At 32.2% G+C, this 13,566-nt stretch overlaps 1 long non-coding RNA gene across 1 annotated transcript; it reads left to right on the top strand.

Annotated features, from left to right (window-relative positions):
- The first annotated feature begins 575 nt into the window (after positions 1–575).
- LOC140057318 (uncharacterized) lies at positions 576–6,271 on the top strand. Its single transcript, XR_011846912.1, has 3 exons — positions 576–629; positions 5,611–5,664; positions 6,073–6,271. It is a non-coding gene; the product is annotated as an uncharacterized lncRNA (long non-coding RNA).
- The last annotated feature ends 7,295 nt before the right edge of the window (positions 6,272–13,566 follow it).

Raw genomic sequence — 13,566 nt, 5'->3', positions numbered from 1 at the left:
TGGTAAACGCAGTATTTTTTACGATGACTGTGGTACTTGGCATTCATCTCAAACTACAACACCTCGAACAATAATTGCTATGATGAATGGCGTTATGATAACTGTGGTTAAACGGGATGGTGTGTACTGTACAAAGGTAAAAGGTGCCTGGACACCAATGAACCCACAACCTGAAAACATAATGTTAGTGTGCCGATGTTACATGACTCTTAAACGTGACCCTTCTTTCCGAAAAAGGGTCACGTGGATAGATAAATCTTTTCCCGACGAGTCAACAAATCTAGCGTTGGTGGAATACCTAGGCAAATTTCCTAAAACAAAGAGAAGTCACGGAAACAGAAATACACCCGGAACCGAATATATAAGAACCGCAAAAAGTACAATGATGGCAGCAAAACATAGACTTTCTGCCACGCAAGCCCCAAGAGACGTTTATACTGATCTCTTGTTAAATGAAAGCAACGCTAATCCTAGAGACATGAAACAGATACGAAATATAAAATATAGTATGAAAAGGAAAGAAAAGGGACATCATGCAGGACAGAATACAGCAGACGAAATACAAACGATCTTGACGAAGCTTACTGACAATGAATTTGTCAAGAAAGTATACGCTGTAGGTGACAAAGGTATTTTTTTGTTTTTTTCCGGTATTTTTTGGTTTTTTCCTGTGTTTTTTGGTTTTTTCCGGTTTTTAGGCGGACCGGGTATTTCGCAAAGTCTTCTTCCAAGAAGTGCTCCGAACATATCGTTGCGAATTTGCTAGGCTGGAAATGTTTTCGTCTGACGGCGTGGATCCATGCCTTTCTCAGACCCGAAGACTTTGGGAAGGAAAAAAATCCTATATTCCGGTCGCGATTTTATCCTCCACTTGTTGTATTGGTACAATTAAATGCTGCACAATACGGCATTGTGTTTTGATTTAACACCAACAAAAGTTAACTTTAACAAAAGTGCCTCAAGAGATTGATTACGTGAACAAAAGAATGCGAAATACAATAGAGAAATACAGTGTCCAACAACTCGTGTGTGTAACTAACCAAGCGAAGCACCCGAGATGACGTCACGGAAATATTTCTGCATACGAACCGGAAGTAATTGAATTGCTCAAGTGGCTATTTTAAATTTGCTTTTTCGTGATAACGGCGAAATCTTAAAAGTAACGCTATGGATGAGCCGTTTTTATTAGTGTATTACTTTATATGGATTTTATTAATGTTTTAGTGACATTTCTGCTTTAAGAATAACATAATGCCATTGAAACTACAAACATCACTTCATAAGGTATCATTAAATAGTCACCTATTTTTCCAATATTTTTTATTTATTCTTTATATCAAACCAACAGTGTAAAACACCAATAACAGGTTGAAAATAAAAACTAAACTATAAATATGAGCCAATATAAATATATACAAATGAAAAAGAAAATTTAAATAATTTCATTAATAATACATTTAAATTGAGAAAAATTACAGTTAAAAATATCTAAAGAATTATTTTTTTAAATACAAGAATTGTACAATGACGAGAGTCTACAGAAAATACCATTTTTACAAACATTGACACGAGAAAATTTTTTACCCATAACACTTTGGCCAGGAACATTAATATTATTCTTGTAAACTGGTGGTTTACAAAACATCACCTAGTTGTAAGTACACATATTGATAAACATGAAGACATTGCAGACAGTGTGACTTTCTTAGATGTCATATTAGGTAGTTATTATTGCTTTGGAACAACGAAAATGAGCATAACATCATGTACGATGACCACGATTATCTTAATACCAACTAATAATAATACCTAACCCTTAAAGATGTATTGTCCCCCAAAAACATAAAAAATGAAATGAATAAAATCAGCCTTGAATAGCTCATTTTGCAGTTTTTAAATTATAGTTATTCACTTCTGTAGAAAAAAAAACCAGCAAAAATAACTATTTTACTTATACATTTTTGACATTCCAGTTCTCGGCAAAATATTTTTAATAAACCATACTGAAAACAATAACATTATTTATCAAAAACAATCAGGCTTTGCAAGGGATTCCGCACACTTAGATAACATTTTCATCCTAAACAGCACAATCCAAAAATATTTAAGTAAAACGTTAAGAGGGGATCGAGTATTCTGTTGTTTCGTTGATCTGAAACTTCCCTTTGACAGCATAATCAAAATTTTTTATTAACAAAATTAAGATAAATAGGTATAATATAAGCAATAATAAATTTCACGTAGCAACCACAACTGCTTTTCGAGCTATGTCAGAAATAGCTGCTATTATAGCAGTATTTAACCCTGGCCTTAGACTAAATACTAGCATCAGTAGCATGCTTTCCAAGTAACAGCTAGCTATAGGCCTATACCTAGCAGTAACACTTAACTCTCAGACCTGAGAGCATAACGACACTCCCATTGTCTATTTTACCAATAATGGCACAACTAGCATTAACTAGCATGGTCATAGCACCAAATTAGTAAAAAAATCTGTATGTCTTAACACAGAAAAAAGCAGATACAAACATTTGTTATTTTGTACGCGATTATTTAGATCCGTGAATGGCTTTCTGTCGCCTCACAACTATTTCAGTCCAAGTACGCATGCGCGAGAGTATTTTGGAGGTTAAGCCACGCCCATTTATGTAAATTGCCCACGTTCGTCCTGGAAAAAAAAATACGCGGCCCGGACTGATTTTGGTGTGACATATTGTGTCCAACTATTCCTATGCGTATGGAGTTGAGTCTTTTTTTTTGAAAATGTATAACGTTCAAAAGGCTTTAATTATCGAATTTAATATCAAAACAATCAATTTGATTAAAGGTTTTTGTTAAAATAATAAAAAAAGTATAAAGTTACAAAAATAGCAATTTCGGAACGGCTCTGGTTGTGCGCTCCATGCACGCTCTACGCGTGCGCGTTTAGTTTGTACAGCGATTCTCTATAGTAATGCATTGTTTTTACATTTTGTTGTTTAAAATCATGTTCGCAGTAACTTTATGATTTCGTTATTTGTATGACGTCTACACGTTAGATTCCCAACCTACTTCTGACGTTGAATATACGTTTGTATTTTAACGGTTCTATGGGAAACGTTAAATCAACATAAATCTATAAACATTGGCATGTTGTTTACAAACATACATACAACGTTCAGTACGGTTTATACGTTTGCACTACAACAACAATGTTCGCCAATAGGCCTATGTAAAACCAACGTTATAACAACGTTATCAACATACCCGTAACCATATAACAACCAAAATTCAACGTTATTCTAACGTTTGCCTATCTAGGAAGATCACAGAAATAAAGTACCAAGTGTCGTTTTCAATCATGCAATTGTGAAAATTTCAATTATATTGTTAACGCTTACCAATTTGCCTTCTCCCTGCCAACTCGATGGTTAATTAAATCGTTAACCTATCCTAACATGTAAATATAAAAAAAATCACTGATTTAAATCTCAAAGTGGCATTTTAACCATTCACCAAAATCCATCTTTGAAATTTTACTAAATGAGTTTTTTATTTTATTTATGCTATAAACAAATAATATTTAATTACTAGTTGTATATTTACATAATTGCAGAGCATCTATTGGTGCATCAATGAACCAATTAAAATGTTTCACCAATTGCAACGCTTGCTTCATAATAAATTACAAAGCAATTTACAAAAGTGGTTTAACCTAATATAGGCCTATACGTCGAACGAAGTTTACATCTATCATCTATGTTAGTCACTGTTGCTGATTTATTATATTTATTATCATTATCGAAATTGAAACAAAATAGTACAATTTATTGTTGACAGGACATTGCATAAAATAACGAATACTATCACAGAGGCAAAAAAATCGGTAAGATCGGTAAGATAAAGGTAAGTAGCTTAAATTAAATTAATAATAATAAAAGATGAAAGAGAGATATGGCTATGCTTGCTGTCATAAATTGTGAAGATGAGAATGATAATGAATAACCAATAAAAACTTCAGAAGCGAAGCCGATGATTGTGACACGGAAGACTGTTTATTGTTTCTTGAGTAGGATACAACATAATACCTTGTTTGAGAACTTCTATGTGATTCTTGTACGGCACTCTGTCTATGTCTAAATATATTTCAAAAGATTGAACTGGAACACAAAGATGTTATGATGATGGGTGGGAGATTTAAACTGTGACGTTATGTCTGACAATCCACATTGTTACACAAAGAAACTAATTAAATTAAGTGAAAATTTTAATCTAAAACAGATCATTGAAGAATCAACACGTATAGAAAAACATTCCTCTACATTAATAGATGTTATGTATTTCTCAAATGTTCCTAAAATATTCAAGTCTAGAGTTATCCACGTCGGCTTAAGTGACCACTCAATACCATTCGCTATAATAGGGAAAGGGACGAAAAATAATAAAGATTCCAATAAAACAAATAAAATTAATAAACAGGATCATAATTATAAAATGACACGAAACTTTAAAAAATTTAATGAAGACAGGTTTTTAAACGATTTATTAATGGTAAATTGGAATGGTATTACCGCCAGTGGCGACGTAAGTCAGAGTGCCAAACTTCTCAAAACTACACTTACCAAAATATTAGATAAACATGCTCCTTGGAAAAAACACATGGTACGTAAAAAAACAGCTCCTTGGCTCACTGATTATGTAATTGAAAAGATGAGAAAAAGAGATAAACTCAAAAGAGAATGTAAACATTCTTAAGATGAATCACTCTGGGAAAGGTACAGAAAGTATAGAAAAATATGTGCAATAAATTAATACGTAAAAGTAAAGCTAATCACTAAGACAAATTAATTGGTCACCTTTATTTTATCAAGATAGATATGAATGTTGTATGGTTATATATAAGGTTTTGACAGGTAATGCCCCACCTTACCTAAATAATGTATTTACATTCAATGATATAAATTATAATCTAAGGCACAGTGATACACATCTATTCATCCCGAAGCCAAAAACCGATTTAAAAAAAACGAATTAGTCTGTCTTATCGTGGAGCAATTATATGGAATAGTCTCAATGTTGATACACTTCCAACTTCAGTTGAGTTGTTTAAAACGTATCTGAAAAATACATTGCAAAAATAATGGTATGGTATCTACGATGGTTTACATCCAACTATTAAAATGGCTGGATACTATGTAAAATGTGTGTTTTATCACTATTATTTTAAGGTAAATGAAAACAAAAACATTTATTATGTACTACAGTAGAATCCCCATAAATTATACACTTCGATAAAGGTTCCCGTTTACACGGGAAGTACCGGTATGGTGTACCCTAAATAGAGGGGTCAGATGAAGGGGATTCTGCTGTAATTTTTTTTTTCAATATCTTGTTTGTCGTATTTATATGGTGTTGGGTTTTTTGTAATATCACGAACTTGTGTAAAAACAATCAATATTGATTGAACGAGTTGTACTGCACATCAGTCTCGTGTCTAAATAAAGTTTATATATATAATGCGGGTCACATCTGCAGTAACACGTTTGACTTTTAGTTTAGTTTGTTGGTTTGTAATGATAATATGATAGAAACAATACAATTAAATAATTGAAGTAATAATTGTTTCTTCAGGTATGTGTTTGAAGATGAGGCTTTTATTTATTATATGTTTACAATCTTCACTCGGTAAGAATTAATTGAATTGGTGATGTATATTATATAGTTAAATGTTTAATTAGCTAAACACTAAACAGTAAGTGCACTTTTCATGCCGGATTATTTGAATTATCTTTCTAATGACCAGTCAGTAGGATTGTGTAAAACTAATAGTAGCTAAATAACCATAAACATAACCAAATAGGTTAGGAATATTATTATTCGTTTAATTTGCATGACCATTGTGGTTAGTTTAAAAGGCAACGACAGTCTGATATTTATGTAACATTGACACTCAAAATTTAGGCCTAGATCTGTAGACTATAAAGTACGCGTGACTTGAATTTTATCAACACAGCTAAATATCAGTGGTTTAAAAAGCAGGTTTAATTGTAATAATTCTCCTAATAGATGTGTTCATAATGTATTATATTAAAGCACATTGTCAGTTGGTGACGACATTTAACCAGACGTCTAAAGAAGGTGATGTTGAAGTGGTGATAACTTGTGATTATTCACAATTTACATCCACGCCTGATGTAATACAATGGGATGAACTGAATGAAAATGGAGTAAATATTAACCCGGGAATTGTGAATGATAAAAAGATGGAAAATGGACGTTTTAAGTTACACACTGCGCCTGGTAAAGCTAGCCTGATGATCTTACATCCTTTGAGACACGATTCAAAAAGAATATTTAGATGTCAAATACAAACGGCAAACGGGTCAAATAAGTTATCAGGTCCATCTATCTTAACTGTATATTGTAAGTAAAAAGTAAAATTCTAAATTAAACATTATTTTCACTTCAGAAACCTCTTGACATATAGGCCTATAGAAAGATGTGTTCTAAGGACGTCATTGAACATTAATCGAATTATTTCTATTAATTAAATTGTTATATTTTTAAAAATGTTGTCAACTCCCAAAAATTATGGTAAAACACACGTAGACCTAAATTGTTCAATTTCCCGTTGAATACCGTACTACGGTAATAGTATTTTTGTTGTTTTTTTATACTTCAGTTTTGGATAAACCACTTCTTCATGCCTCAGCAAACACTATCTACGAAGGAGAAACAGTCACATTTACTTGTAGTAATCATGATGGAGATCCAACTCCTTACATCACTTGGTATAAAGATGAACAGAAGATAAATACCACCGGCAATGTTCTTAAGATTGAAGCAGCCACCGTGAAAGACAGTGGTATATATACATGTAAAGCAGAGAGTGATCAGTTTAAAGGAGATGATGCTGAAATTAGTGCCGGAAAACAGTTGAACATAAATTGTATGTAGAAATTGCCTTTTTAAATGTCTAATTGTGGTACATTGTGTGTATCCTTCAGATACTTAAGTAAAAGAGCAGTCAAAATGTTTTTGATGCAATATACATGATGATTATTTTTTATCTTGTTTAATCATCTTCGTTATAAAAAGCTTAATTGTTTTGCCTTTAGCCTATAGGCCTACAATTTAAAAATATATATTCTGAAGCTTCTCTCATTTTCTAGATATCATCGTAACATTCAAACCTGAATATTGTTTTGCAACATGCACAGCAGAGGGCTATCCCAGGCCATCATCAGTAGTGATATTACAAGATGGAGAAGTGGTTAAGAAAGGAGAAAATACAGCAACTTTAGGGACAAATAAAACGATATGCCAATCAAATATAATATGTTATGCAGAGAATGGAAAACTTAATGACACAACAACACTAAAGAACTGTAGGCCTAAAGCAGAAACAGGTACTGTGAAAGGTAGGCATGTTATTATCGCATTATTTGTCGGTTCAGTTCCATGTTTAAAGTCACTACTCAAAACTCACATTTTCGGGGTTTTTTGCAGCGCCATGAGCAATGACTGTTGGAATGGTGCTATATAAATCGAACGATTGATTGATTGATGTTACCATAATGTATTTATCAAGCAGCTTAGTGTCTGCAAGAGTAGGCCTATGAGATATACTCTCCTATGCTCTTATGGTATGGTTACACATTATGTAGTGGTTACAAGAATAGTAACCAAAATGCCTATATGCTATAATATTAACACATTGACATGGAAGACACATTTGAAGATCATGATATAGTCAGGCACGTGACGTTAAAGCATTTCCCGTAGGCCTACACACCTGGTAGCCTACTACAGGAATTAACGTTTTCAGTCCTATGTTTTGAATTTGAACGCCATTGAGTACATTTTACACTTTTTAGTATTAATGTAGTTTAAATCTACTTTTCTAGGTGATTCGTTTCCAATAGTTACAGCTATTGCTATTATTATTGCATTACTTGTCGGTTCTATTCCTACATGTTTAACATCACGTTATATTTATGTAAGTAGCCATCACCTTGCAATTCAAAAACTGCCTTTATTATAACGGTTATGTTGAAAATAATTGTATTATTATTTTCATTGGATTTCACCATTGAAACTGTTTATTTAGCAAAGACGAATAAGAGAAATCCAGTCAACATTTCAAAATCTTCAATATCAAGCAATAACATTTCATTCCGGCGTTTACAATGAGATGAATACAGGGTTTAAAGGAGATGATATCGTGAAGTCACGTAAAGGTACATCCAGTGCAAAATCACTGGTAAGTATTTTTTAATAAACTAAAGAAACTATTGATGTTAACTATAAATGGTCGCGGGTTGATAAACGTCAAAATTAGTAGGTCCTATACCAAGGTCTGCACGTTTTGGCAAACACTCTGATGTCGACACAGATGACGTTTAATAAAGAAGTAGGCCTAATCATTATAAAATTAAAGGTATTTCAAAACTAAATCATGCTGGTGGGCCTAATTCATATCAACCCATTCGGCAATCCCAAATAGTAACTTTCAATTTTACAAATTTACAATTTTTTCAAACTCAGCGATAACAATCAATAGTTGTATTGTTTTTGTAGAAACGAGAAAAAATTGAAATCGAATGTCAAAATCTTCAAGGTCTGATGTCGGCAAGTTCTGAGGTCATTTACGAAGAGCCTCGTGATTGTATTACATCACAGAAAGAAAAGGTTGCAGAACCACATTATTGTGAACAGTTATACGACTAAACGTTTATCCTAAATAAAGTATGTTTAAGTTACATAATTTAATATCAGTGAACAAAGATAAAATTAAGTTAGTTGGTCACAAAAAAGATATCCAATTTTGACGTAGACAATTTTTGATAATTATAATTCCAAGAATTAGGAAGATATTGATATAAAACATTTCCATCTTCTGATGGTTTGTACAGTATAAACACGAAGTGGCAATGTAGCCTATTTTACTTTATAAAACAATTTAATGTTTTGTATTCGTTGAATTCAATGGCGAGAATTTGATTATTTCAATAGTTGAAAGTCCGCCTTGTTGAATACAGTCAAGTCTTTCAACGCATAAAAAATATTCTCACAATTAAATATCTCTCGTTATTGTCAAATGTAAAATAATAATAATAAATACTTAAATGACTCAACTTTACTTGACAAAATGGCCAAAGAAAAAACTTTCGCTTGTCTACATTTGGCCTTGTAAATGTAATACAAAGTAATTATTTAACAGACGCTAGATAGTTATTAAATGAATATAGCATATATATAAAACCAAAATAATAATAATTAACACATAAAATAAAAGATGTAACTGAATTGCAATAGAACTGATGAATAGTTAAAATAACCTAAGATCAATATTTCGATAGTAAAATAATGTTTAACTTTAAGTGTAAACATTTTGTTAATGAGATCATACTTAAATCATGGTAAATTGTTTCATAGTTTGGGCCTTGATAACTAATATTTTTCTGGGCAAGTGATGAACGAATTTGAGGAAGCATTAGTTACTAGTTTCTCCATGGTATGGTTCAAACAAAACTTGTGCACTAAACTCTTATAACATAGGCCTACATATTAAATGCAGTTAAAGGCAGATAACCGGTGCCGATTAGGCTATGCCCACTATAACGGTGTTATGGATCAGCCGCTGCCACACCACACCAATAATGTTGTTTACGTCTATAATTGATGTATGGTTACGTTGATTGTTGTAATTACGTTTACTAGATGGTACACTCGCTTCGCTCGCGTACCATCTAGGTCGTGTCCACAGATGGTTCTCGAATACACAGTAATTTCAGCGTAAAAAAACTGGCGATTTCAAATGTACGTACCTCAGGACTTTTAATACATTGTCGTTTTCAGAAACGAATAAATAGACACAATGATTAATGTAGTCAACTAAAATTAGCACCCTGGGAATTAGACCTACTTTCGAAGGAGAAACTTGTCTTAAAAATGAGTTCAAATTTTGTATTTGAACTCATTTAAACAAACCCAATTTGTGTTTTGTATATAACATTAGAGTTGAGGGATGGGGAAGAGGATGGGAAGAACATTTTTTTAATATATTCTTTATCCAGTAACGAAATATTGTTTTAAATGTTTTATAGGCCTATCAATAATATACCACTAAACACAGTAAAACATTTACGATGTAATACCTTTTTAAAACTGTCCCTGTTATAGTCGATTGAAATAGTAAAGTACATGTAACGATACACCACTACGACGTTTATATTTTTTTATTAATCAATACAAACGTTGAGAAGCAACTGTCAGTAATAAAGTTTTTATTTGTATATTATGTGTTTATATATCCAGCAGTAGAGCCTACCCACAGTCACAGTAGTAATAGATGTTCTTTGTATATGTGTTTATAATAGTAACCACATTCACAGTAAGTTAATTTTGATTCCAATGGCGACCAAAAATGGTTAATACGTAAAGTATTTACAATATTGTCAAAAGTATTGCAATACTATATCTCATTAGTTTATTCTCCAAGGGCCCATAAATTTACCTACTTGTGTTAAACCAAGGGCACATAAATTTACCAAACAAACTGGGAGTCTGAGGGTCTGTTTCTGCTGCATAACGCAATTTAACCGGTTATTTTAAAATAGATTAAAAATAGATAACAACAACAAGACCGCGTTTCTGCTCAATTTGTGCTCCGAAATAACCGGTTAAATCTATGGGTGGTCGAGCAAAACGTCATCATTACCCAAAATGCAATACACTCAGACGGAAGTAGTAAGTGAGAGATTGAAATGTTCCATTCATCGCAAATCAATACATTTGTATAAACGAATATTAAATCTATCAAAATAGTATTTTTTTAAGAAAATCGGCCTGTCTTCAACATTATGATACTGTAGGCTACTCGAGCTGTTCAACCGGTTTTCAGCTATTAAAAACAATTATCGTAGGAGGAGATAGGAAAATGCGAAGCATCCTCGTATTATTGTGTGCAGGTATTTTTCAAGAGGACATCCATTAGACAGTGTATACCACGATCGGAAAACACCCCTATTTGGGGCAAATAGTTGAACCTAAATTCGTTTTTATTGTCAATGACTAATTATCTAACTAAATTTAATTAGTAAACAGGGTTACATCAGGTGGTTAAAATCAGTACCGAGATTCTAACCAACTTTATATACCATCGAGTAAACATTCTAGAAATAACGCGCGATTTACCGAATTTTGCCCTTACGTAAATTTATTAGATTACGTTTTACGTTTTTTTAAATTGAACTTTAAAATAGTTTCATAATGGTTTAGAAACAGAAACTTCACAATTTAAATTAGTATACAAGAACTATTTACTTTCTAGGATAAAGTGATTAAATATAAATTGTAAGCTTTGCTTTATATATATATATATATTATTAGTTTATGTAATATTAATTTTCTTTTTCGTATTTAATTTTATATCTTGTCTTTCCGACTTATATGATTCCCCCACCCCCCTCTCACCACATGACTGAACAACTTTTCATTGTATTTATAAGCAATTTTATTTATAACAAACTAGTTTAACATTTGTGTTTTATCATGTATGTTATAATATTGTGGAAATATTGAAACGTCAATCTATCTTTTTGTCATTAGTTGTTGTATTGAAAGTAATTAACTACTCATTAAAACTCATGTTATTATTTACAGGTAGTAATTAAATTCGTTTGTGAAAGTGTGTACTTGTTATTTGTACTGTATAAACTCATAAACATTTAGAATAGGCCTACTGTAATACCGTAAAACAAAACCAGACAATGCTTGATAAAATTAATGAGGTGCTTATGTTGTAGCTACTACTTATTTGTGCTAGTGTACGTACCTGCAACATGCCAGATGCGAGAAAAAATTATATTGATCTTACATGCCACCAAAAACCAATCTACTAAAAAAAAGTCTTACTGGTTATGTTTAGAAGAATTCTGCAAAGTATTTGACCATTTTAAGAGACTCTTATATAATTTTTTTTTCGTTTTTTTAAACGCTTTTAATTTATGTAGTCCTATTTTCCTATATCTACGGAAGCGTTAAAGTACCATTCACTTGGCGACTTGTCGAGATAATTTATCTTGTCAAGTCGACACAAATATGACTATTATGTCGACATAGTAACCATTATATGTCTACATTGCGAGATAGTTTATCTTGTCAAGTTGATTCCCTAATAAATACATGTCGACTAGACGAGAGATTAACTTGCCAAGTTGACTTTACTTGTACTTCGACGCTTGAAGCGTCCAAGTGCCATCCACAGACGGAATTCGATGATATTTATCTTGGTAATTCTAAATTATTTGGACTTTCCTATTCGGCCGGTCGTCGTCGGCCTCACATGTCGTTAGTATGCGTTAAAATAGACACATGTGGACATTTTGTATAGAATATCGACACTACTTGTCATGTCGACATGCAATTTTGGTGAAGTCAACTTGGCAAGATCATGTATCTCGCCATGACGACATATAATGATTATTATGTCGACATAATAGCCATATTTATGTCGACTTGACAAGATAAATTATCTCGACAAGTCGGTAAGTGGATGGCACTTGGACGCTTCAAGCGTCGAAGTAAAGTCAACTTGGCAAGTTAATCTATCTCGTCTAGTCGACATGTATTTATTAGGGAATCAACTTGGCAAGATAAACTATCTCGCAATGTAGAAATATAATGGTTACTATGTCGACATAATAGTCATATTTATGTCGACTTGACAAGATAAATTATCTCGACAAGTCGCCAAGTGAATGGCACTTTAACGTTTCCGTATATATCCATAGGTCAAAGATTTAACCAAATATAATATCTGAAATCATGCGTTTAGCCGATCTTTAAACGTAAACATACTGTATGTTACCGTATATGTATAGAAAAATCCTATCTGTAAAGTAATAATAAGTAACTTACAAGTAATAAAGAAGTTTGTATATGAAAGTCACGTGGAAAACAATAGTATGCAAACACAATAAAAGTGTTTTTAATGTTATATAACGATGTACTCTATGTTGGTTTAATCATTTGTTTCGCTATAGCACACGCAATCATGATTTTAAAAGAAACGAAGCTTAAAATAATTAATGGCAGTTTGAAATCAAGACAGACAGGATCGTTTAATTTGCCGATAGAAATGTTAAAGCATCGTCAATTATCAAAACATTCATAATAACAATATAATAAAAAAATGCTAGATATGTTAGCTATTCATAATTCCCAGTAACTTTGTAAAAGGTTTTGGAGTGAATACATTTATAAATAGATATTGTATACCGACTGTATCAGTGAAATGACACTGTGTAACACCCTTCAAGGTCATGATGCAGAAATCACTCAAGTCAGATGGAACAAGGTCACAGATAAATGGAATCACAGGCTCTGAAGATGGCATTATGATTTGGGTAAAAATACATTCAATACAAATGTCAAATTGAATATTATTACCTACTGATCATGCTACTGATACAGTCATTTATATTTACTATATTTAAATTTAAATCAATAATTAACAATATTAACTCTACAAATAGAACATGATCTTATACATGAAATGGACACAACAATTAAACCATGGAG

This window comes from Antedon mediterranea, chromosome 8 (assembly GCF_964355755.1).
Source record: "Antedon mediterranea chromosome 8, ecAntMedi1.1, whole genome shotgun sequence".
Classification (NCBI taxonomy): domain Eukaryota; kingdom Metazoa; phylum Echinodermata; class Crinoidea; order Comatulida; family Antedonidae; genus Antedon; species Antedon mediterranea.
This window is presented reverse-complemented; position numbering and strand designations above follow the sequence as displayed.